The 23,741-nt window shown below is 46.6% G+C and overlaps 1 long non-coding RNA gene across 1 annotated transcript in view; it reads right to left on the bottom strand.

The window, feature by feature from the left end:
* Window positions 1-454: 454 nt before the first annotated feature.
* LOC123371992 overlaps window positions 455-23,741 on the bottom strand; it is a 45,329-nt gene continuing 22,042 nt past the window's right edge. Inside the window, exon 2 of the long non-coding RNA XR_006580040.1 lies at window positions 455-1,272. This is a non-coding gene — a long non-coding RNA (uncharacterized LOC123371992). The remainder of the gene's footprint in view (window positions 1,273-23,741) is intronic.

The following is a 23,741-nucleotide window of genomic DNA, read 5'->3' as shown; positions in this document are numbered from 1 at the left end:
TCTCCCAAGGCCCCACCCCGCCTCTTCCCGCCCCCACTTCACCCCTGCTCCTCCCCCGCCCTCCCAGCGCCTCCTGCAGGCCACTGAACAGCTGTGCCACAGCGTGCAGGACGGACTGTGTGGGAGTGGGAGGAATTGATCAGCGGGGCTGGGAGCCCCGGACATGCTTCCACCCCCAAACACGCCTCATCCCCGCTCCTCCCCCTCCCACCCAGGCCTCCTGCATGCCACTGAACAGCTGTTCCCCAGCATGCAGGAGGCACTGGGAAGAAGGGGGAGGAGTTGATCAGTGGGGCCCGCGGACTCCCTGGGATACCCTCACGGATTCCGAGGAGTCCACAGACCCCAGTTTGAGAAACTTTGCTGTATAGCATTTAATGAAAAAATATTACATAATGTAGGTCATGTTTCACAATCAAGCCACTTTCTAGCTAAACAAGATGAAGATTCTAAGTAAGATTAATATCTTCTTTATTCAAAAAAAATATATATATATTTTAAATCAGAGCATTTCAAATTACATTAAGCACAAAGAAGAAATGTACTTCTTTGGAAGTTGTGAAACAGACATACAAAAACTCATGGGAGCAACATTACAGATTACAGTGATAAAATCTGAAAGCTGATTTATACAAATGTATAACACAACAGAGTTTCCTTTCACAATATAGAACTTTAAAGAGCTTTAAGAAAAAAACACCATTTAAAAAGTCTGAAAGGCACATCAACTAGACCATAAAACGTATTGGCACGCTCACTAATCCGTTTTATGTTACATTCCAAAACAGAAATCATAGCACTCTAATTAAGTAGAAGACTGAAGATGACAGTAGGTTCCTTTGTAAAATACTATTAAAAAGTGGGATCTTGAAAGAAAGGTTTGGGGTTTTTTTTTGGCTCTTCATAAAATATGAGTATTAATACACGAAGTTAGAGAATTAAAAAAGCTGCATCATTCAGTTGTATTTGGGCGAGTTGCCACATAAACAAACACAACAATTAAAAGCACAACAACAGCCATTGTGGGAAGCACAACAGTGGTGATTTGTTGTCGAGCCTCTTGCATTGCTTGCTTTCTCTCCTTTTTATCTCTGGAGGTCTCCTTTTTGGGTTTTCCTTTCAGCTGCCTCATTCTTCTCTTAGGCTCTTTTGTTGTCCCCCCGCCAAAACAAAAAACAAAACAAAAGTTGAGTTGCTGAGATAGGCCAGGGAAGGTCTTTGAAAAGTGGTGTAACAGTCCTTGCTACTTCAGATGGCTGCCTGCGCCACACTCTGTAAAAGGGGGGAAAAACAAATCTTTCAGACAGGATCAATGTGTATTTTGAATAGTGATCACACACATTTTTGGCTCCCCTTTGATATCACTTTTATCTAACGCACACCAACATTTACACAGCTACTGTCAATGAAGGCCGCTCTCTGAAGACTCTCACTTCATTAATTACACTGTCCATGTGAAAAATTATAGCAGTTCATCATGGTGTGTACATTTGTCCAAAGGCCACTGAACTTGTGCTATGTTAAGTCAGATACAATGCAGGGCACCATACGTTGGATGCACCAAAGCAAACAAGATAACAGAACTAAAGACAGTGAGAATAATAAGAATTAGTTTTCTGTCACTACATAGCACCAGCTGCCTCTTCTTGTAACAGCAGGGGTTCCCTACCAGAGCTCTATGGGGAGTAAGCGCATACCTTGTCATTATATTCAAAGACATCACACATTTATTATCCCCATAAGGCATTTAGTGGAATAAAGGGCCTTCTGATGGAAAAAAGAATTGGAAAGATGCATTTAAAGCATGGATCTTGTTCTCTGGCAGCAAGAACAGTATTAAAGCATGCCATGAAACAATGCTGTGCCTGTGATTTTATTAAATTTGGCATTTTCAGAAGGAGGAATTCATTCCAAGTGATAATCCTTGAGGCAAACCAGACTATTCTACACATGAGGTCATTGAAAATAAGCTGCTGTGAAGCTTCTACTAGTCCAGTGTCTAAGCAGAAGTACCTGTGAGGTGAGGTTAATAAGCACAGTACACAAGGTGAAAGTCTCTCTGAGATGTACCTGCTCGGCCACATTCACATGCAGATCTCTTATTTGTGCATACACATGTGATTCTGTGCCTGCACAGTGTGCAAATGTCTGCTCTGACTGAAAATTAGGAGTGAAATAACACTTGACCCTTTTATTTATATATTTACTGTAAGTTAACAGACCATTAGCCACCCTGCTATCATGGAAATTTCCCAGCGATTTAACAATTACCTAAATGTGGCCAGTGCCAGATGCTTCAGAGGGAATGAACAGAACAGGGCAATTATCGAGTGAGCAATCCCATCATCCTGTCCTAGTTTCTGACAGTCTGAGGTTTAGGGACACCTGGAGAATAGGGTTGCATCCCTGACCATCTTGGCTAACAGCCATTGATAGACACATCCGCCATGAACTTATCTAATTCTTTACTGAACCCAGTTATACTTTTGGCCTGCTCAACATTCCCTGGCAACCAGCTCCAGAGGTTCACTGTGTGTTGTGTGAAGAAGTACTTCCTTTAGTTTGTTTTAAACCTATTAATTTCATTGGGTGACCCTGGTTCTTGTGTTATATGAAGGAGAAAATAACATTTCCTTATTCCATTTCTCCACACCAGTCATGATTTTATAGACCTCTATCCTATCCATCCTTTAGTCACCTCTTTTCTGAAATGAACAGCACCAGAACTTTTTAATCTCTCTTCATATGAAAGCTGTTTCATGACCTTAAATCATTTTTGTTGCTTTTCTCTGCATCTTTTCCATTTCTAATATATAGTGGCATTTTTATTCTTGCAGGGTTGCGTGTGTGTGGTTTTGGAGGATGGGGCGGGGGCGTTATTGGACTAAGTTTAGAGAATGTTTATTAGGTGTATCTGGCTCTCACATTCCCTCTCTAAATTCCCCTCGCAAAACTCCCCTCTTCACCAGCTCCTCTGGTTGCTCAACAGCTGGCTTTTAAAACCTCTGTTCTCCCTGAATTAACACCGCCTCCTTGTCAGGGAATCCTAAAGGGAGTAGGGATGAAAGGATGGCAGACCAGAGCCTCGCTGGGAAGCTCTCAGTTTTCCCTAGCAGGCCACTAGGCACAGCACAGAGTATCCCCTCAACCTTTCAGACAGACCATACTATAAACTTCAATCAGGCAGGCACAGGACAAGCACACAAGAACACACAAACTAACACAACAAACTCAACCCAAGGGCTACATAGTTGCTCCTCTTTCACCTGGAGAACTCCCTTGCAAAATTCCCATTTGCTGCTCCTGTTTGCTAGCTCAGACTTCACTAGGGGTAACTCGACTGTGCTTGGTGGTAGGCGTCTACCTGGACAGCAACCTGGAGGTGCCTCTCACAATGTGTTGTCCCTCTCTATACTAAGCTAAACATTTTTGGAATCCAACATCTAAAGAAATTCAAGGGCTTTTTTTTAGGTGTTTTTTTTTTAAATGAAATCTGATTATGAGGAAGGCAAAATAATTGTGATTATCTTTTTATCGTGAAATATATACATTGTATTAACGGGCATGATTGCACAAAAAGTTATCCTAGGTAGGAAGCAGCATAAACCCAGCAGAGCAGAGCTGCATACCTCCTCCAGTTCATCAGACCCAAGCTTTCTGTTTTTGTGTCTCTCATTGCTAGTAATTAATAGCTTTGTGATCACTTCATCACAGCTTTAAAAGGACAGAATATTGATAATTTCTATCCATCTGGTGTTCTTGCTACACATTAAGGTACACAATGTCACTCCAGATGCCAGTAAGCTCCTGCTGATAGAACAGAAATCTGCATAAATGGCCTCCCTATTGACTGGAGGATGTAGCAAATTACTACAAAAAATAGTCTAATTTTACTGCAAGTGGGTTTGTCTTTTTTATTTTCACCATCCAGCCCAAGTTCGTAGCTTGACAGCAGAAAACAAAAACAAGCTAAAATCGTTTTGATTTACAGAGTAAGAGTCATTTTAATTCTTCTGTGTGAGAAACTGCATTACAAAGGAATTTTCCCATCCTCTCGCATAAGTAGTAATACACTGACTGCTGAGGTTCCCATCCAGATTTACTATTTCATTGAATGAAGTCAGTGTGTCATCATCCTACTTACCCATAACTTATGGAAACATTCAGAATAGCACAGCAAACATGTAATACCAGGAAACTAGATGTAAATCAGTAGGCATGTGTTTCTGTCAGAGTCAGGTTCTGCATGGATAGAGACTACAAAAAAAGAGAGGGATAGTTGGGGAGTTTGTGTTTCTCGTGTTGTGATGAAGTAGGAATTTTCTGTAATATTTTTATGAAGCCTATGTGTGCCTCAGTTTCCCCTGTATTTTGCATGGTTACCCAGTTTGGGGGGGAAGGGGGAGAAGGACTAAGGTTGCTCTCGGGGCAGACTGGGAGACATAATATGCATGCCACTTAGCTGTTCCTCCAAGAGACCATTCCAAACTAGGGGCGTAGCACTGATCCTATGGGTCGGTGACACTTCTGACTGGTCCTGTATCACCTGTTCTCAGGTTCCAAACAAAACAATGTTTCTTCTGACTGACACGCCTGCAAACTCAACCTGGATTCGGAGACAAGCTGGGTTTTTTCCCCTCTTATGTTTGATCAATAGAGAGATTCCGGCAATGATGATGATGTGCAGTGAGGACATAACCCAGCCTGACTCTTGGAGAGAGTCAGTTCTTCCAGCGTACTGTGACCTGGACGAGTAACAGGCCCATGAGAATCAGAGAATTCAGTGAACTTCAGGATGGGTGGCAAATCCTACATCATCACAACATTCAGATCACTCGACTTCCTGGATTCCTAGTTTGTTTCTGGATCCTCTTCAAATGGGATTGCCTGTTTTTAAACCTCTGCATATACTTTCTTCAGCTCACCGTGGCCTCTCTCTCCCTCCACATGCTCCTACTGCTGTTGATTAGGGTGAGGGTCTTTTACACTCCTGAAACAGCCTTTTTATATCTGCCTCAACTTTCCTTCTTTTAAACCATCTGAAAAGAAATTTCTTTTGTCCCTTACATTCCTCAACTCCTCCCTTCCTCTGGTACTTAGCTTTATTATTTCACTCTAAAACAGATGATGTACAAAAGAAAAAGTTTTATATTTGCCATTCAGTATAACTAGATGATCTGATATTACAGCCTGGAGAGAGAGAGATCAACATGAAAATATTGTTTCTATTATTAATATAAGTCAGCATGTTTCATATTTTTTGTTACTTAAGGGACCAGGGAAATGACCGACAGAAAAAGCCTGTGGGACTTCCTATGATCCACAGTAGCAAACAGAAGTTAAAATTAAACCAATTTCTCACTCAAACAATAAACGTGTGCCTCATTCTGTACAGCATAACCCATCATTAGCTACACAGAGACCAAAAACATCAATTGTTTATAACCTCTTTAAAATGAATATTTCATTCTGAAACCAAATTAATTAAATCCTGAAGTATTGGAACAGAAGGTTTTCCATAAATGTCAGTTCCATTAGAATTACAGACTACTGCTCCCAAGCTTGGGAACCTGGCATCAACATACGAGTATGTTTCCAATAGGTTTGGGTCATTTGGCTTCTGTAGAGATCCGGAGTCTGAGGATTTCAGGGAAGGTTAGTGAGGCAATTCTTAGGGTTTCACCCAAACTGAACTAAATCATTTGCTATAAAAATAGGGAGGTGGATCTCCTCAGGTCACTGAAGGACCCCTGGCTGCACCTTTTACCAGGGATCCATTCATAGCTTCCAATATTGAAACAAACGTTGCAAGAGAGAATTTGTCCAAGTCACTCAGGACTCAGCCATGGGAGAGTTGTGCACATGTTCTGGTGCAATGTAGCACTTACACAGGATTTTACAAACAATAACTAAGCAATAGCTTGGGGTTTGATAGTGTTCACTTGTATAATAGGAAAGAACAAATCTCCACACTGCAATAATTCCTGGGTGAAATTCTTGGGCTATGCAAGTGAGACTAGATGGTCATAGCGGTTCCTTCTGTCTTTGAAATCTATGGTTACACACCCACATCCACTCCCTTTGGCCTCACTGTAAGGCCAGTAAGTTTCCCCATCTGTAGACTGGGGATACTAAGACAGAAAGGTTAAGAATCTTTAACCAAAGCCACGGAGCAAATCAATGCCAGAGTTGGGATTAGAACAGAATCCATTGTTCTCAATCCCATTCTTAGACCACTAGAACACACTGCCTTTCTTACTGAGCTACCTCTTCTTGTGGCCAAAGATCATGCTGGCCGCTCAATACAAAAGCCTAATTCAGGTGGAGGCAGAGTCACTGCAGCTGTGTTGGTCCCAGGATAGGAGAGAGACAAGGTGGGTGAGGTAATATCTTTTATTGGAACAACTTCTGTTGGTGAGATAAGCTTCTGAGCTTACACAAAGCTCTTCTTGAGGTGAAAGCAGAAAAGAGCTTGCAGCACCCTAATGCTATTGGTGGCAGCCTGGGTATTGGTGATCCCCACAGGTCCAAAATTATTTGGGTCCTCCCCAAAATTCAAAGGATCTGTGCCCACTGTTTTCACAAACCGTAAGGGCCATCAGCCCACGGTGACTATATGGAGAAAAGGGGCTAGAGATGGATCACGAACCGCCTGAGTTTTTGGTCAAATCATTCATCTTTTAATCCTAGTGTGGTCAACCGACTCTCTTTGTAAGGCAAAGAACTGGAAACTTAGCTGTTCTTTTGAACTGCTGTGTGCTCCAGCAGTTCAAAGCAAGTTCGATATAACACGGTTTCACCTATAACGCAGTAAGATTTTTTGGCTCCCGAGGACAGTGTTATATCAGGGTAGAGGTGTAAAATGAAAGCTATCTTTAGTAATCTAAATAGTTCAACCACACACTATATAAACAACTATGACCAACTGCTACGAGACAGTAAAGGCAAGGCTGTTTCCAGTTATTCTAACCAATGCCAACTCAACACTACAATCTCTACAGCTCTCTACACAGGAAACACATCCACAAAAGACTGTTTACCTGCACTTAGCATAATCACATCTAGACAGCTGAAGAATTTATTATAGCCAGTCTTATACCATGAATGTATTAGCCACATGAATCTGAATAATGTCTTCTATCTCCTAATCAAAAAGAGTTTGCAAATCAAACTGGATTGACCAGGCCTCGCTGTCCTGTGTAACACCATAACACTCCATGAACGGCTGCAATGCTTGAAATTCAAACAGGAACTAATATTTATAATTTAAGGTATCCCTCAGGGCACCTGCATATTAATAAATCACACATCAACAAATTAGCAGTGAAGCAGGTTTTGCTCCACTGAAGATAGTTGATGGCAATGGGAAAAAGGGATGCTAGGAACTTGAACAGACAATGCTCTGCAGATTACTGTAGTGGCACTTGGAGATACCCCTCTCCGGAGCAGAGATTAAATTGGGAATACACTCTAGCCTTATTATAAGGACATTTTCCACTAGGAAATGTGAAAAATTGCCTTTGGTTGCGACACTCCTGAAGCAAGATACCATATTGACAAGAGATTCTGTGGGAGTGTTTGCTTACATATCAGTGAGTTTGTCTATACAGGGGCGGTTCTACCATGCAGCCAGAGGGGGCAGTCACACGGATCTGCAATTTGGTCTCCTCTGCCCAGGGCTTAGCTAGCTTGGCTGAAACTCTGTTATGACAGAAAGAGATGTAACCATGTTGGGTCAGTAAGAGCAGTTCAGTTCCTGGGGGAGACTGGGTAGGTCTGTACATGTGTCCATGAATGTGGTTTTGCCACAATCCCCCTTTTGACCACATCTAAGCCCCACGGGCACGTGTCTGAGGGTGAGTAAGCTAGCATATCTGAGGGGTGTTGGTAAGTACACACCTCAGGCTGTGGCAAGGCCCCATGCCCATGCCAGTGTGCAGAATACACATGGCCAGATCTCAAGTTTCAACTGTCCTCCAAGCCCACACCGCACGGAACCTTTTTCTGCCTGACCCTTACCCAAGCTATACCCCCACTGTCATCATAACAGCTTTCCATTGCAAGCTTTACAGATTAATGCAGGTGGACATGGGCAGCCGCTTGGTCCACCAAGCACACCGGGATGGTGGTCGGAGTGCACTGTCCTTCACAACCTGGCCCCGAGTTGCAGGAACATTCACCTGTACCGGGACATTTCATGGAGGCTGGAGCAGACGGACATTCACCAGACTCCATCCTAGTGCCAGGAACGCACCAAGCACTTGAGACTCCTCTACAAGAAGGCAAACAACTCCAACAGTCATTCTGGGAGGATTTGTTGTGTGTGGCTGTGCTAGGAGGAGCTGGACCAGGTGACATCAAGGGCTCTCAGTGCAGAGTGTGAAGTGGCTCACGACCCCCTCTTCATCCCAGCCAGCTTCACTGCTCCACGGATACCGATGAGGGCCTGAGCCAGGAGTGCCTGGAAGCTAGATACCGCAGACCTGGGCCCGTCTGGCTTGGTCAATAGAACCCTGAAGAGCTGGTCTGCATAGAAGATGAACATGGAAAGAGCCACTGAATCATCCTCCTGCTCCCTTTTGGACCAACTCACCCTTCAGCAAGACCTAGGTGGCGCCATGGCTCAACCTGTGGCTCCTATTACATAACAGACCATCTGCCATTGAAACAGGTAAGTGTATTTAAAACAGTGCCTGTGTAATTGCTGGACAGCTACTGTTTACAGTGGGAAATGGTAATTATGAGCCTGATTATGCAACCTTTACTCTCACGAGTAGTCCCATTGAGGGGACTAGAACTACTCCTGTACGTACTGCCCAGTAAGAGTTATGCAATTTAGACCTAAATGACTGAAAGCAACATGAATAAGACTTACCCCTGCATCTTCAAATTAGTGATCTGGGTTACAGCCGTCTGACTTATTCAGTTAAGAACAGGTCGGACACAGCTAAAATCATGCACAACCAAGGAGTTAGGAGTTATGTTAACAACTGCCAGGATTTTGAAATTACCACATTTCTGTGATATTTTTATCATATGGTTTCAGAAAGGGCTAACATTAAGACATTGATTAGAAGAGAATATTGGACCTGGTGAAAAAGATCAGTTCTCTCTCCTCTATAACATAAAGACAAATTTTTGTGATACTACAAAATTTACCTCTGTCCATTTCACTGTGTCAAAGTATTATGATTTGCTGCTACAACCCTTCATTTTGAAGGATAAAAGCTTTTAGTTGCATGCATAACAATGAGAGAATTATTACGGTAGTGCACAAAATCTTTGTCCTTAGCAGGGTATTTTTTTGCCAAATTACAGACCTAAATCAAAATTGACCCACCATTACTAGAACATCACATTTACAGTAAGTGCTGCTTTGAGAGTCTCTAAACTATTCACTGCATTTGGAAAATGAAAACCATCACTATATTCTTCCACGGTGTCAGAGGGGAAAAAAGGTTGTCAAAGTAAAAAGAGCTATTTCAATATAATTGTAACAGTTCTGTACTGGAGGAGGAAAAAAAAGAAAGATGTAGTTCTTAAACACAGGTCAAGTGCTAAAATTTTTGGTACATATCGCAGTGCTAATTTGTAGTTTTATTCCATTAACAGAGCAGAACTCCATGAAAGAAGAGGAGAGAGAGAGAGAGAAACATTTTAGGCTCCGTTAATTAGTGCTATCAGCAACAGATATTTTTGTAGGTAAAGATCAGTATCAAGAAGGCTCTTAGGTCAGGTTCTAGTATGAAGTAGTTTTTCAGGAGGGGGAGAGAGAGAGAGGGAGGGAGAGAGAGAGGATGCACTCAAGTTAAAAATAAACATGGATTTGTCACAGAATGTATTAGTTCTTCTTCGAGTGATTGCTCCTATGCATTCCAGTTAGGTGTGCGCGCCGCACGTGCACGGCTCTTTGGAACATTTTTACCCTAGCAACTCCGGCGGGCCGGCTGGGCGCCCCCTGGAGTGGCGCCGCCATGGCGCTGAATATATACCCCAGCCAGCCCGTCCGCTCCTCAGTTCCTTCTTACCGCCCGTGACGGCCAGTTGGAACAATGGAGTGCTCCTTTACCTCCACAGCCCTAGCGTTTCTCCATTTCCTACGTGTTCATAGTTGGTTAAGTTAGTTTAGTTGTTAGATTAGTTGAATAAGTTTAGTTAGATATAGTATAGTTAGGGAATTAGGGGGGTTTAGCCCCTCTTCTTCCACAACCGGTGCGGGCTCATGCCCAAGGCACTGGGGTTTAAGCCCTGTGCGGCTTGCCAGCTGCACATGCCTATCGGGGACCCGCACGACTCCTGCCTGCGCTGCCTCGGGGAGACCCATCGTCCAGATAAGTGTCCCATCTGCACGGCGTTTAAGCCGAGAACTAGAAAGGAGCGGGACACTCGCCTAAAGCAGCTCCTTATGGAGGCGACACTTCAACCTCCCGCGCCGACCCCAGCGGCACCGAAATCGTCATCGGCGCGCAGCGCACCGGCGGCCCCGAGCCGCTCCGGTACCGAGACTGCTCGAGCTCCGCAGCCGGCACCGGCGTCCCGGCACCGTTCCCTCTCTCCAACGAGGAAACGGAAGACGGCGCAGACGGCCTCCAAGCCACATGCTACGGGACCGCTTGCCCAGCCACCACCGGCCCCTCCGGTACCGGCTGTGGCGGTGCACAAACCGTGCACGGTACCGTCGACTCCGGCGCCGCAAGAGCCGTTGAGTCCGGTACCACCCTGCTCCCCGGTGCCAACCACGGTTGAGCTGCAGCTCCCGTCCACGCCCGAGACATTCTCGACGGCGAGAGAGCTCATCGAGCTCACAGAGGCACCGAGCCTCCGGCCCCCGGCACCGCCGGTGCGGGCTGTTCAGTCAGCGGGCAAGCCAGCGATGATGCGGCCGCCTCCCCCTGACGGACGAGAGAGACGTCGGTCCCGGTCCCGCTCCCAGTCCCGCAGACGGTCACCGCCACGGCGTTCCAGATCTCGGCACCGTTCACCATCGCGGTACCGCTCCCCGTCTCGGCACCGGTCGCAGTCCCGGTACCGCTCAACATCGCGGTACCGGTCGCCCGACCGTCGGTACCGAGGGAGGTCCGGATCCCGGTACCGTTCCCGGTACCGCGACTCCCGAAGCTGCTCCCGACGCCGTCGGTCGAGGTCACGGTCGAGCTCCCGGCACCGCAACAGTTGCTGGTCACGCTCTCCATCCCGGCACCGCGATGACCGGCACCGATCCTCGGCACCGTCCAGGGACCTACTGCCGGCATCCACGGCGCAATCTTTTAGCGCCTCTGCCCCGCCTTGGCCTTCGCGTCAGCCCTCAGTCGCCTCTCAGGCGGGCAGCGGGAGAGATCTCCGGGCCGACCCCCAAGGCCAGGACCACGGACCGCAGCAGTGGGGTTTTTGGGTCCCTTGGGCCTACCACGAGCCTCAAGGTCTCCCCTTTCCCCCGAGGCACGTGGGCGCCGAACATAGGGTGCCCGAAGCCACGGTGAGCAGACCTCCCCCATCTCCACCGGGTGAGGCCCCGTCGCCACCTGGTCCCGCTCAGCGTCCAGGATCCGAGGCAGCTTCTCACCCCCTGGAAGAACCAGCTCCAGAAGCGGTGGTCCAGGGTCTGTCCTCATCATCCTCGCCGGATGAGGCGGTGGCGGGGGCTTCTACCGCAGACCCCCCTCCTATTGACTTGCGGGCCCACCAAGACCTTCTTCGCCGGGTGGCGAAGGCTATCGACCTCCCCGTGGCGGAGGTCCCGGAGGATGACGACCCGGTGACCAACGTCATTGGAGCTGAGGCCCCGCTGCGGGTGGCCCTGCCCTTCATCTGCACCATTCAGCGGAATGCCACTACCATCTGGCAGTCACCGGCGTCCGTCCCTCCCACCGCGCGTGGCGTGGAGCGCAAGTACTCGGTCCCGCCCACCGGATACGAGTACCTCTATACCCACCCGACTCCGGACTCCCTCGTGGTACAGTCTGTAAATGACCGGGAGAGGCATGGGCAGCCCGCTCCGGCGCCAAAATCCAAAGACGCACGGCACATGGACCTGTTGGGCCGGAAGGTCTATTCGGCGGGTGGCCTCCAGCTCCGGATTGCCAACCAGATGGCTCTTCTCGCCCGTTACACCTTTGACATCTTGGTGTCCCTGGCGAAATTTTCGGAGCTGATCCCGACTGCCTCACGTCAAGAGTTTTCGGCCCTCTTGGAAGAAGGCAAAAAAGCCTCCCGGTCCTCCATCCAGGCCGCTCTGGACTCTGCGGACTCAGGAGCCAGAACCCTGGCCTATGGGGTGACCATGCGGCGTATCTCCTGGCTGCAGTCCTCCACCTTGCCGCCTGAGGTGCAGTACACCCTTCAAGACCTCCCGTTCGACACTCAGGGTCTCTTCTCGGAGAAAACGGACTCCAGAATTCAGACCCTCAAAGATGGTCGAATTGCCATTCGCACCTTGGGTATGCACACACCGGCTACCCAGAGGAGGTCATTCCGGCAACAGCCCTACCGGCCCTTTACCCAGGCCAGGTCAAGGCCCTATAATAGTCGGCGTGCTAACCTAAACCGCCGTAGACCATCGGGCAACAGACGCAACCAGGCCCAGGCCCCTTCCAAGGCCCCTCAAGGGCCCAAACAGGCCTTTTGATGGGACGCCCGAGGACGGCCCATCAGTCTCCTTCCCGGATCCTACCCCGTTATTTTACAACCGCCTGTCCTACTTCCTCCCGGCGTGGTCCCAAATAACATCGGACAACTGGGTCCTTCGCACTATCCAGTATGGTTACCGCCTTCAGTTTGTTTCGCCCCCTCCTTCCCACCCACCTTCCCCGTCCCTCTTCAGGGACCCCTCTCACGAGCAATTCCTCCTACAAGAGGTCGAGACTCTGTTGAGCTTGGGGGCCATAGAGGAGGTGCCGCACGACATGCGGGGCAGGGGATTTTATTCCCGATATTTTCTCATTCCCAAGGCGAAAGGAGGTCTCCGACCCATACTAGACCTCCGGGAGCTCAACAGGTACCTGTTCAAGCTCAAGTTTCGCATGGTCACCCTGGGGACCATCATTCCCCTCCCTGGATCTGGGAGACTGGTTTGCCGCCCTCGATATGAAGGACGCGTACTTCCATGTCGCGATTTAGCCTCCCCATCGACGCTACCTGCGCTTCATGGTCAACAGCGCGCACTACCAGTTTGCGGTGCTGCCCTTCGGCCTGTCCACCGCGCCAAGGGTCTTTACCAAATGTATGGCAGTGGTGGCCGCAGCCCTCCGCCGTCGTCGCATACACGTCTACCCGTATCTCGACGACTGGCTGGTTCGCGGGACATCCCGACAGCTGGCAATGGACCAGATGACGGAAATACTATCCCTATTTCGGCTCCTGGGCCTTCTCATCAATGCCGAGAAGTCCACTTTAACTCCATCGCAACGAGTGGAGTTTATCGGAGCAGTCCTTGACTCCAGTTTAGCCAGGGCCTGCCTCCCTCGGTCTCGGCACCAGACAATGGTCTCCATCATTCGGGACCTACACACCTTTCCCACGACGACAGTTTGGGCATCCTGCACATTCGTGACCACGCATGCCAGGCTGCGCCTTCGCCCATTTCAATCTTGGCTGGCGTCGGTGTACCACCCGCATCGCGACCCCATAGACATGATGGTCACGGTCACGAAGCCTACCCTCGATTCGCTCAGCTGGTGGCTGGACCCAGAGGTCGTGTGTGCAGGAGTCCCGTTCCGCCCTCCTCGCCCATCCGTCACCCTGACCACAGACGCCTCAGTGTTGGGATGGGGGGCTCACCTGGGCGACCTTCACACACAAGGTCTCTGGTCGCCCCAAGAGCTCTCCCTCCATATCAACGTCCGGGAGCTGCGAGCGATCCGCTTGGCGTGTCTCGCCTTCCGTGCCCGTCTACAAGGCCGCTGCGTGGCGGTGTTCACGGACAACACGACGGCGATGTTCTATGTGAACAAGCAGGGCAGAGCTCGCTCCTCCCTGCTCTGCAAGGAAGCGATGCTCCTGTGGGACTTCTGCGTGACCCACTCGATTCGCCTGGAAGCGTCCTTTCTTCCAGGAGTGCAGAACACGCTGGCCGACCATCTCAGCAGATCGTTCCTCTCCCACGAGTGGTCTCTCCGTCCGGATGTGGCGCACACAATTTTCCGAAGGTGGGGGTTTCCCCAGATAGACCTGTTTGCCTCCAAGGAGAACAGGAAGTGCCACCTGTTTTGTTCGTACCAGGGTCGCTCCCCAGGCTCCCTGTCGGACACATTCCTGTGCTCCTGGACAGATCACCTCCTCTACACCTTCCCTCCGTTCCCGCTCATACACCGGGTGCTACTCAAGCTTCGGAGGGACAGGGCCCACGTAATACTCGTCGCTCCGGCCTGGCCGAGGCAGCACTCTCCGTTCGGGATCCCGTTCCCCTTCCGTTATGGCCGGACCTCATCACACAGGACTTCGGCAGACTCTGCCACCCGAACCTACAGTCCCTCCATCTTACAGCTTGGTACCTGCGTGGTTGACCCATGCAGAGAGGGGCTGTTCGGCGGCAGTACAGCAAGTCCTACTTGAAAGCAGGAAGCCTTCCAGTCGCTCCACCTACCTCGCGAAATGGAAGCGTTTTGCGCTCTGGTGCGATCAGCGCGGCCTTAATCCCTTCCTAGTCCCTATCCCTACAATCCTGGACTACCTCTGGTACCTTAAAGAACAAGGACTCGCGGTCTCCTCCTTGAAGGTGCACCTGGCAGCCGTGTCCAGCTTTCATCCATCTATGGGAGGTCGGTCCATCTTCTCCAACCAGATGGTTTCCCGCTTCCTTAAGGGCCTGGACCGCTTGTACCCGCCGGTGCGGCGTCTTTCCCCAACCTGGGATTTAAATCTCGTTCTGGCCAAGCTTATGGGACCGCCCTTCGAGCCCCTGGCCACGTGCTCTCTACTCTACCTCTCCTGGAAGACAGTCTTCCTAGTCGCAATTACATCGGCAAGACAAGTTTCTGAGCTCCGGGCACTAACGGTTAGTCCACCATACACCGTCTTCCACGGAGACAAGGTGCAGCTTCGACCACATCCGGCCTTCCTCCCTAAGGTGGTGTCGGCCTTTCACCTCAATCAGGAGATCTTCCTTCCGGTCTTCTTCCCGAAGCCGCATGCCTCACCTCGTGAGCAACAGCTTCACACCCTGGACGTCCGCAGGGCCCTCGCTTTTTATATCGAGCGGACGAAGCCCTTCCGGCGTTCGCCACAGCTGTTTGTGGCGGTTGCCGACCGCATGAAAGGCGAGCCGGTCTCCTCGCAGCGGATTTCCTCCTGGGTGAAGGCATGTATCCGGACATGCTACGAGCTTGCTCGCGTGCCACCATGCCGCCTCACCGCTCACTCAACGAGAGCGCAAGCCTCGTCGGCCGCTTTCCTGGCCCATGTTCCCATCCAGGACATCTGTAGAGCGGCCACCTGGTCTTCTGTCCACACCTTCGCTTCCCACTACGCGTTGGTGCAACAATCCAGAGACGATGCAGCCTTCAGCTCGGCAGTCTTACACTCTGCCACGTCTCACTCCGACCCCACCGCCTAGGTAAGGCTTGGGAATCACCTAACTGGAATGCATAGGAGCAATCACTCGAAGAAGAAAAGACGGTTACTCACCGTAGTAACTGTTGTTCTTCGAGATGTGTTGGCTCCTATCCATTCCAGACCCGCCCTCCTTCCCCACTGTCGGAGTAGCTGGCAAGAAGGAACTGAGGAGCGGACGGGCCGGCTGGGGTATATATTCAGCGCCATGGCGGCGCCACTCCAGGGGGCGCCCAGCCGGCCCGCTGGAGTTGCTAGGGTAAAAATGTTCCGAAGAGCCGTGCACGCACGGCGCGCACACCTAACTGGAATGGATAGGAGCAACACATCTCGAAGAACAACAGTTACTACGGTGAGAAACCGTCTTTTTGGAGGAGGTTGCCAAAGTAAGAAAAGAAAACCTTGCCATTTCCTATTTAAACAAACAGAGATCTTATTAAACTTAAATGCAATATGCTGCAAGGCCCAGCAAATGACTTGATAATATGTTTGCTGAGCTGTTTTCTTTTAAACTGCAATTTTCTGCTGCTGTTACTGACAAGAATCCTCTGAAAACAAGATATTTTTCTTACTGGTGCATTTGTTCAGTTCAGTCAGTTTCTAAAACAACAACAACAAACTGGAAGATTTAAACCAGTCACTGATAGCAGCCTGCAGTGATTTCAAATAACAAGCATTCAGCCTTTGTGAGAATGAACAGCAAAAGAAACCAAATGTGAAAATAACATGGGTTTTCCAATATAACTATGTTAGGGTCACCTGTCCACTGGGAATTTGACTTTCACTACCAACTCCTCTCACAAACTGAACAGTCATCATTCATCCTTTGAACTGGTGATGACCTAAGATGGGAAATACTCTGTTTCCTATTATCCAATATATATACTCTGTTACCTCTTTCAAAAATCCACTCTGTGAAACTGCCTAACCATAAATCTATATATGAAACCGATTTATAAGGCACAAGCACAACAAAACACCAGGAAATCTGAAGCCTGATGTTGCAGTTTTGTAATATGAAAGGACTGTTGATGCTTTTCATTATAATCCCCTTTGTTGTCATTAAAACTTTGGCACTGAAAATGCCATTCAGGCTCAAACTTGGCAGGCAAAGTCTATGCCCACAGCAGGAGGGGACTGTTAATTCTAAAAAACAAAAATTAGATTTTTTTTGGCAGAGAATGGGAGAAAAGAGGAAGCAATCCCCCAGTTGTGGGGGCGCGCTCCAACGGCAGCAGACCAGCAGCCTTCTGACCACAAGGTGGCTGGGCCTATGTTGGATCTAGGGTGACCAGACAGCAAAATGTGAAAAATCGGGACGAGGGTGGGGGGGGTAATAGGAGCCTATATAAGAAAAAGACCCAAAAATCGGGACTGTCCCTATAAAATTGGGACATCTGGTCACCCTAGTTGGATCTGAATTGTCTGGGGGAAAGGTTGATTGCTCCATTCAGGACATAAAAGGAGGAAAAACCTCCTGCGGCTGGAAGTTACGGAGCAATCTGGGGAAGAGCTCATGCGAATGAGCTCCTTGTGTCCTTGGGCTTCAGTACACCCAAGCTGGGATGCTTTTTACTTTACTAAGTATCTTGGCAATACTCACAGATTTAAAGTGAGACGAGGCTGCTGCCGGTGCATTTTGAGTGAGGGGCCCTGGTCTCAAGCTCACTCCTTCAGGGCAGGTTGGAAGCCCTGCTGTTCAAGGCTTCTCAGTGGATAGCTGTGGAAAGCCTTTGCTGGCTTTCGTGCCTGTCTGCTCTTGCTTGCACATGCACCCAGAGACGTCCGATTTGCCCACTAGATAAGTACTGCACGGTTTATAAATAAATGTAAAGCGAATCCCTCATCCCCAAAACAATCATTGACGAGGGCGAGCTGGGAGCCAGGAGACTATCCCTGCAGGAATTAGGAAGGAGAGGGACTCCCCTGCCAATCACCACATTTTCAAGTTAGGTGGATATTTCAGAACGTAAGCGATGTGATGGCTTTGTTGGTCTGGTTTTCATCTGTGCCCTGCTCTCCCAAGCACTCACTCAGAGTTGGAACATTACCGAGGGGTGATAAAGAGATATTCTTCTCCCTGTCACACATATCTGCACACCCAAAAACCTGCCATCCCCACATTAAAATATCATCAAAATGTTAGGAGAGAACTGCCCAAACCATGTATACTCAAAGCAGGGTTCCCCCAGTGCTGGGGAATCCAGGCCTGCTGAAACTACTCTCAAGTTCTTGTTTCTCTTACATGCTTGATAATCTTTCAAGGTGGTGTTTGCTGCACACTTGGTCATTAGAGTCAGAGTTTTCATGGGCATTTTAGGGTTTTTCCCTCCAATTTACTAAAATCTAATTCAATCTACTCTCAAGCTTACTCCTACATTCGTGTTATGTTTTACTAAACTATCCCACACGGTAACAAAGCACCATGGCTCCTCTGCCTTGATTAAACCCACCTGCAAGGTGACACATCATTACATAGAGCTGGATCAGACTGATCAAATCCCTGTTAGTTCCCCTCAATTTACACATAATAAGACAGGGCAACATTAAAGTAAACTAATTAAACTTTCTGCATTTAAATTAAGACCTAATAAAACAAAAGAGACAAAAGGAAAAGCTTTACATTGTCTAACCAAGGACTGTTTTCCCATTATAACTGTCGTCTAACAAGAGCCCATGAGGCTTAGGAACAAAAAACTGCAGCCTCATTTTGTCTCATGAAGGTAAAATCTAATCGGTTCTGCAACAATGGCTCACCCAACACTTGAGTTAGGATCTTCCAGCAGCACAAAACCCATTGGCAGTAACAGGTGGCACAGAGCCAGGTGGCTAACGTATCAGTCCATTACCAACAAGCATGAGAAATGCAGGTGGCTATGGGAGATCATCTTGTAGAAGTTCTTTCGGAAAGTTCAAGAAACAACTACAAGTTCATACCACAATCCGGAAAACAAAATAGAAACACAAAAGTGACTTACAAAAAAAAACAAAACAAAACAAAAAAAAAACACTTATCTGTTCCCCTTATGTAACAGAATTAAACAAGGAAGGAGGAACAAAGCACAATACATAACCCTCTCCATGCAGTACTTCTACAAACAGTAGTTAGTATTCCATAACCCTGGGAGGCAGACACCGAGGATCTCAAAGTACTTCTAAACCATCAATTAGCCTCACAACCCTGTGAAGCAGACACTGTTTTTCATCCCCATTTTGCATATAGGGAAGGTTCTGGTCCAAACTTTTCAAGTGCATGCACATTTGTGCATGTGCGTAATTTAAGGGAAACTGCTCAGGACCACATACACCTACGAGTACATGTGCATGTGACTCCCTAAGCTGCATATAAACATCTAGTGTTTTGGATGTAAAACCTAGATAGGCACACTATTTGAAACACTCATCTAAATGGCTTAAGATCACACAATGAATCCAATGCAGAATTAGAAATGGAATCCAGGAGTCCCAAATCCCAGTCTCCTGCTCTTATCATTAGCCCATGCTCCCTTTTTTCTCTCACACAAAATTTTATAATACATTCAACTCCCACCCCAATTTGTATTTATTTGTGCATTTTGATTTATGCACCCACCCACCCAGGAAGCATGTTCACTTACAGGCTGTGTCTGTACCAGTATTTTTCAGGATGTTCCCACTGGTGCAGCAATGATGGGAGCACTAGTGTAGACCAAATACAGGTGTAATTGCCACAGTGTATCACAGCAGGCCTAGACCACAGGGCTAAACACGCTTGTGCTCTGCAATACTGTCATGGAAAATGGATGGTAGTGCCACACTAGGATATTTTCCAAGAAAATCGCAGAAAAGGCATTGAAAATACAATAATTTAGAAATATCATCCAACAAATTAAGCCCTCCCAGGTTCAATCACATCCCACCAAAACACTCAGTACTCCATCCAACCTTCCACTCAGATTTCATATCCCTTTAATAAAATAATTGACTTCTTATTCCGAATGTCTCTTAGCCCTGTTTATGTTTTGCTTTCGCTGGCAGCACAGTTATTTAAGTCATTTCTAAGTCAGGACCCATAGTAATTTTTCTTGTTTCCACTCCATTGCAATCTTTCAAACCATCAGAAATAAGTGCTTCAGTTCCATTGCTTTCTATTTATAATATCACAAACACCTTGCTTTCTCTGTAGATTCATGCAGATTGTCCCAAAAGTCCTTGTACATTATGGCAGTTTCACGACACATGCCAAAAGTAAATGCTAAAAAGCAAATTTATTACCTAACAGTTGTTACTGACCACCTTCTTAAAATACTGCTCCCTCTGCACAAAACTGAACTGAATCAGCTGGTATCTACTCTTAGCATCTCTTCTGGAGATTTCAGAACATGCCAAATGCTCTCCCACTATGTACCTTCAATTACACCACACTTCCCAGATAGCCTAAATCTGGACCACTTTGAGCTGTAATCACTAAGGTGGTGTAAGCACAGTCAGCATTTGGGAGTGTGGGCAATGTGAGGATCTCAAAGAACCTTATAACATCCTAATCCTAATGACTGAGTCACTGGATTAGGTAGTACCTGACCTTACTATATACCTATGTCATTTTCAGAGCTTTCAGATGCCTCTAGTCTGTCATCCAAAATTTGACACACTCAGAATTTCTGAAACACAGTATAGGACACATTTCTGAATGAGAAAGCTCCAGCTCACTCTGTTTGCCAACAACAAAAATAACCTTGATATTCCTGATATTTCTCTCTTAGAAATCAGCAGAATTTTATTTTTTAGCGTGGGAGGGAAAGGGAAATAAATCTTCAGGATCTCTTTGGACATCATAAAGAAGGGCACAAACTCAATTCCCACCCCATCCCCCTTTTACAGGTCACCTTTAAGAGAGCATACTCCACATCTCTTTCTAGCCTCTGGCTGACACTTAGAAGTTTCCATCCCACATCATCTCCAGTTTGCATATATTTCATTCTTCCATTACTCCTTTTCTATCCTCCAGGGAGGTTTTTCATCTGGTGTCACAGCAATATCCAATAAATCTGCAATGAGAAGCCATGCTGTCTATAATCTATATTTCTGAATCTATAGCTAACACACAGTTTTGGGCTTTGAAGCAACTAGGACAACTTAAAATGGCAAGCGTTGTTCCGTCTACCCATCCATAAATTAGGAGTGACAACAGCAGATTATTACTCATTCGCTCCGAGTGTTTGTTTGGCCCTGAGAGAACTGGCTTTGTTCCAAGAGCTGGCAAACACTGGTTAATATACATGTAAATGTATTATTTCTCTCAGAGTAGGCAATTTCACAAAATGAAACACCGAATTAAAGACGAGCCTAGTTTCCTGCTGATGTGTGTCTCAGATGCAGCGTTGCTGAAAGCCTTTGCAATCTTTTTCACACTGAGTCAACAGGGAAAAGCCACCATTTCATTTGATAGTGAGACAATTTCACTGTGGAAACATGAAAGCATTTTGTATAAATATTAATCACTGAAGTTCTTCTGGAGTTAAAGTGGGATGGAGGCTAGATTACATAAAGCTCCTGTACAGACCCGAGAGACCAATATATGCTGAGGAGGTATCGCCAACACTGTTCCAAATTAGGATGCTCTTCAGTACAATTATCAACCCTAGAAATCAACCCAGAAACCCCAATTTTTATCATGTAGGTGTATTTTCAAAAACCTTTCACAATTCGTAAGAGGCAAGAGGAGGCATCTTGCCATGTCAGCTTCCAAATTTTGGGGCTGAGCAAAATGAGTATGTTGCTTTCTTAGCAAATTACTACTAACCAGGTAGGGTGGGGTGGGTGGGGGGGAGAATGCCATAGAAACTACAAAATATTTAAAAAGAAGAAGTAAACTAAACTAATGCACCAAACCATGGAGAAGGGAGAAAATGAATTTGTTTAGACACGACATATCTAGGTGCTTAAATCATGCTCATCACTCTTGTAAGAGCACATCAAGCTTGAAAGCTGCTCTCTCTCACTAAGAGAAGTTGGTCCAACAAACGATATTACCTCACCCAACCTTGTCAGGACACATCAAGTCAGAGGCACATTCTGCCCAGTTCAACAGAATGGGGGAAGGTCGTGCTGTACAAGAAGCTCATCTGGGAAGCCCATGCCCAGGTGTACACCCTTCACAGCTCCAGCGGGGCTCTCTTCTCTGTCAAGCAGATAGGGCTGGGGATGAAGGCAGGGAGGTAGATCTACCAACCATTGGTGTCTATCCCCATACAACAGAGGTGCATTTGCTATGGGAGCTATTGCAACTTGAAGGCTCCAACAACAGTCATAAAGCAACCTTACGGGTGGGGTAAGTGTTTACCCACTAGCACTGGGAAGTGCTCCAGCCTACAGCCCCACATGAGCCTGGTAGAAGGCTGAGGAACACCTAGCATCAACGGATCCTAATACTTGGTCTCAAATGCTAACTGAGTCTCTGTAGAGCAGAAACACCAAAAATATTTACACTCTTCAGAAGAAGTGGACTTAGAAGGAATGCAAAATGAGCTAGAGAAAGCTGGCTGGGATCCAAATAACGTATTGGAAATCAGCAGTAGGAAGTGGAAAGCGTTTCAGAAACAACGGGGGCAGCTGCAATCAACATTCATCTCCATCAAGTGAAAAAAGGACACAAGCTGAATGAAAACAAATGGCAAGTAAAACAGCTCTAGACAGGAGACGTTTAAAGAGAGAAAGAAACCGGACAAGACCTGGATTTGTGGGGCTACATATATACAGATGGTGTCAACAGCAAGGAGGGAAAGGAATTACTTAAGTCCCAAACTGTGCCATGTTGATAGACCCATTCATTTCAGCCAAGCCCCCAGAGGGGCATGAAGGTCCACTCCCAGGAAACAGGATGTGAGCTTTACCATGGTAAAGGTGATGTAAACCAGGATTATTGTGATTAAATTTAGAATGGGAAATGTTAGAAAGGGTTCCTGTTCAAGCCTATGAGGAAAAGAATACTAGGATTCTCCAATCAGATATATAAACATTATACGGACCATTAAATAAATTAAAATCACATTCAAAATACCTCTAATATTTATTTTTTTAAATAGGGTGGATTTTTTTTTTTAAATATCCAATCCACAAGATATTCTGGGGCTCATTATTGCTGAAATAATCACATGACTCGAAGGCTGATGACATTCAGCTATGAACCTTGTATCTAACAAGGCATTTTGCAGTGGTGTCTTTATACTAAACACCTCTCCTTCCCCATTGTGTATGGCTGCTTACATGGTACATATAGATAATCACACATCGACTCTCCTGAATGGAAGGGTGACATAGCAGCATGAGCCAGGGTCAGACAGAACAGAGGAAAGGATTTTAAAATTTATTGTAGGGTATCACTTGAGAGCCCAACTTTGTATGAAAAAAAACCACACTTGACTAAACTGCAAAAGAAAACACCTCTCAATGAAAGAAGATGGCACTATTACTAGATAAGCTAACCAGTGACACATCATTGGTCACCACATCTGACAAAGTTTTTAACTGTACTTGAGAAGTGACAGATAATCAGAATTCTTCATAGGTTTCATTCAATTCCAGTGACAGTTATACATACTGCATATAGGATTTGGAAACAGATTTTTCCTGCAGCACACTATTCCACTGCTGCATTTTATCGTCATTTTGACTACTGAGACTTTATGCTTATCTAGGAGAAACAGAGATGGGAAACCACAAGTTATATGAACGGTCAGGAAGAGGTTAATCAGTACATCCAGACTTTGTCAAGATGGAAACAAAATTGACCTGTGAATAAAATCAGAGCCTAGAGAAAGAAAAAAAAAATTGTTTTCTTAACCAGGTATCATAATATAACTCAGGTTTGGTTGTGTGTGGGGGGAGGGGGTAGTGGGCTTTTGGGGAGATTGTTTTTGAAAGTTTGACATTAAGAATTAATCAAACTTTACAATTTCTTTCTTTTTTTTTTTAAAACACACAAAATAGAAACAGATTAGTTACATGCAGATTATATGATAGAAGACCTCCCTTTCTTTCATTGTTCTGTTCCCACAAAGTTAACTAAACTGCACAGGATTTTAAACCTTGAAATGAAAGTGCATTTTTATTCTACATGCCTCTTTAGAACTCAAAACCCAATGCATATTTCCCCCAACTACTTTTGCTCTTTGTGTTGCTCTCAACACTTTCCTAGAAGGGAGTTTCATTAGCAT

The sequence above is a fragment of the Mauremys mutica genome, chromosome 1 (assembly GCF_020497125.1).
Source record: "Mauremys mutica isolate MM-2020 ecotype Southern chromosome 1, ASM2049712v1, whole genome shotgun sequence".
Taxonomy (NCBI): Eukaryota; Metazoa; Chordata; order Testudines; family Geoemydidae; genus Mauremys; species Mauremys mutica.
This window is presented reverse-complemented; position numbering and strand designations above follow the sequence as displayed.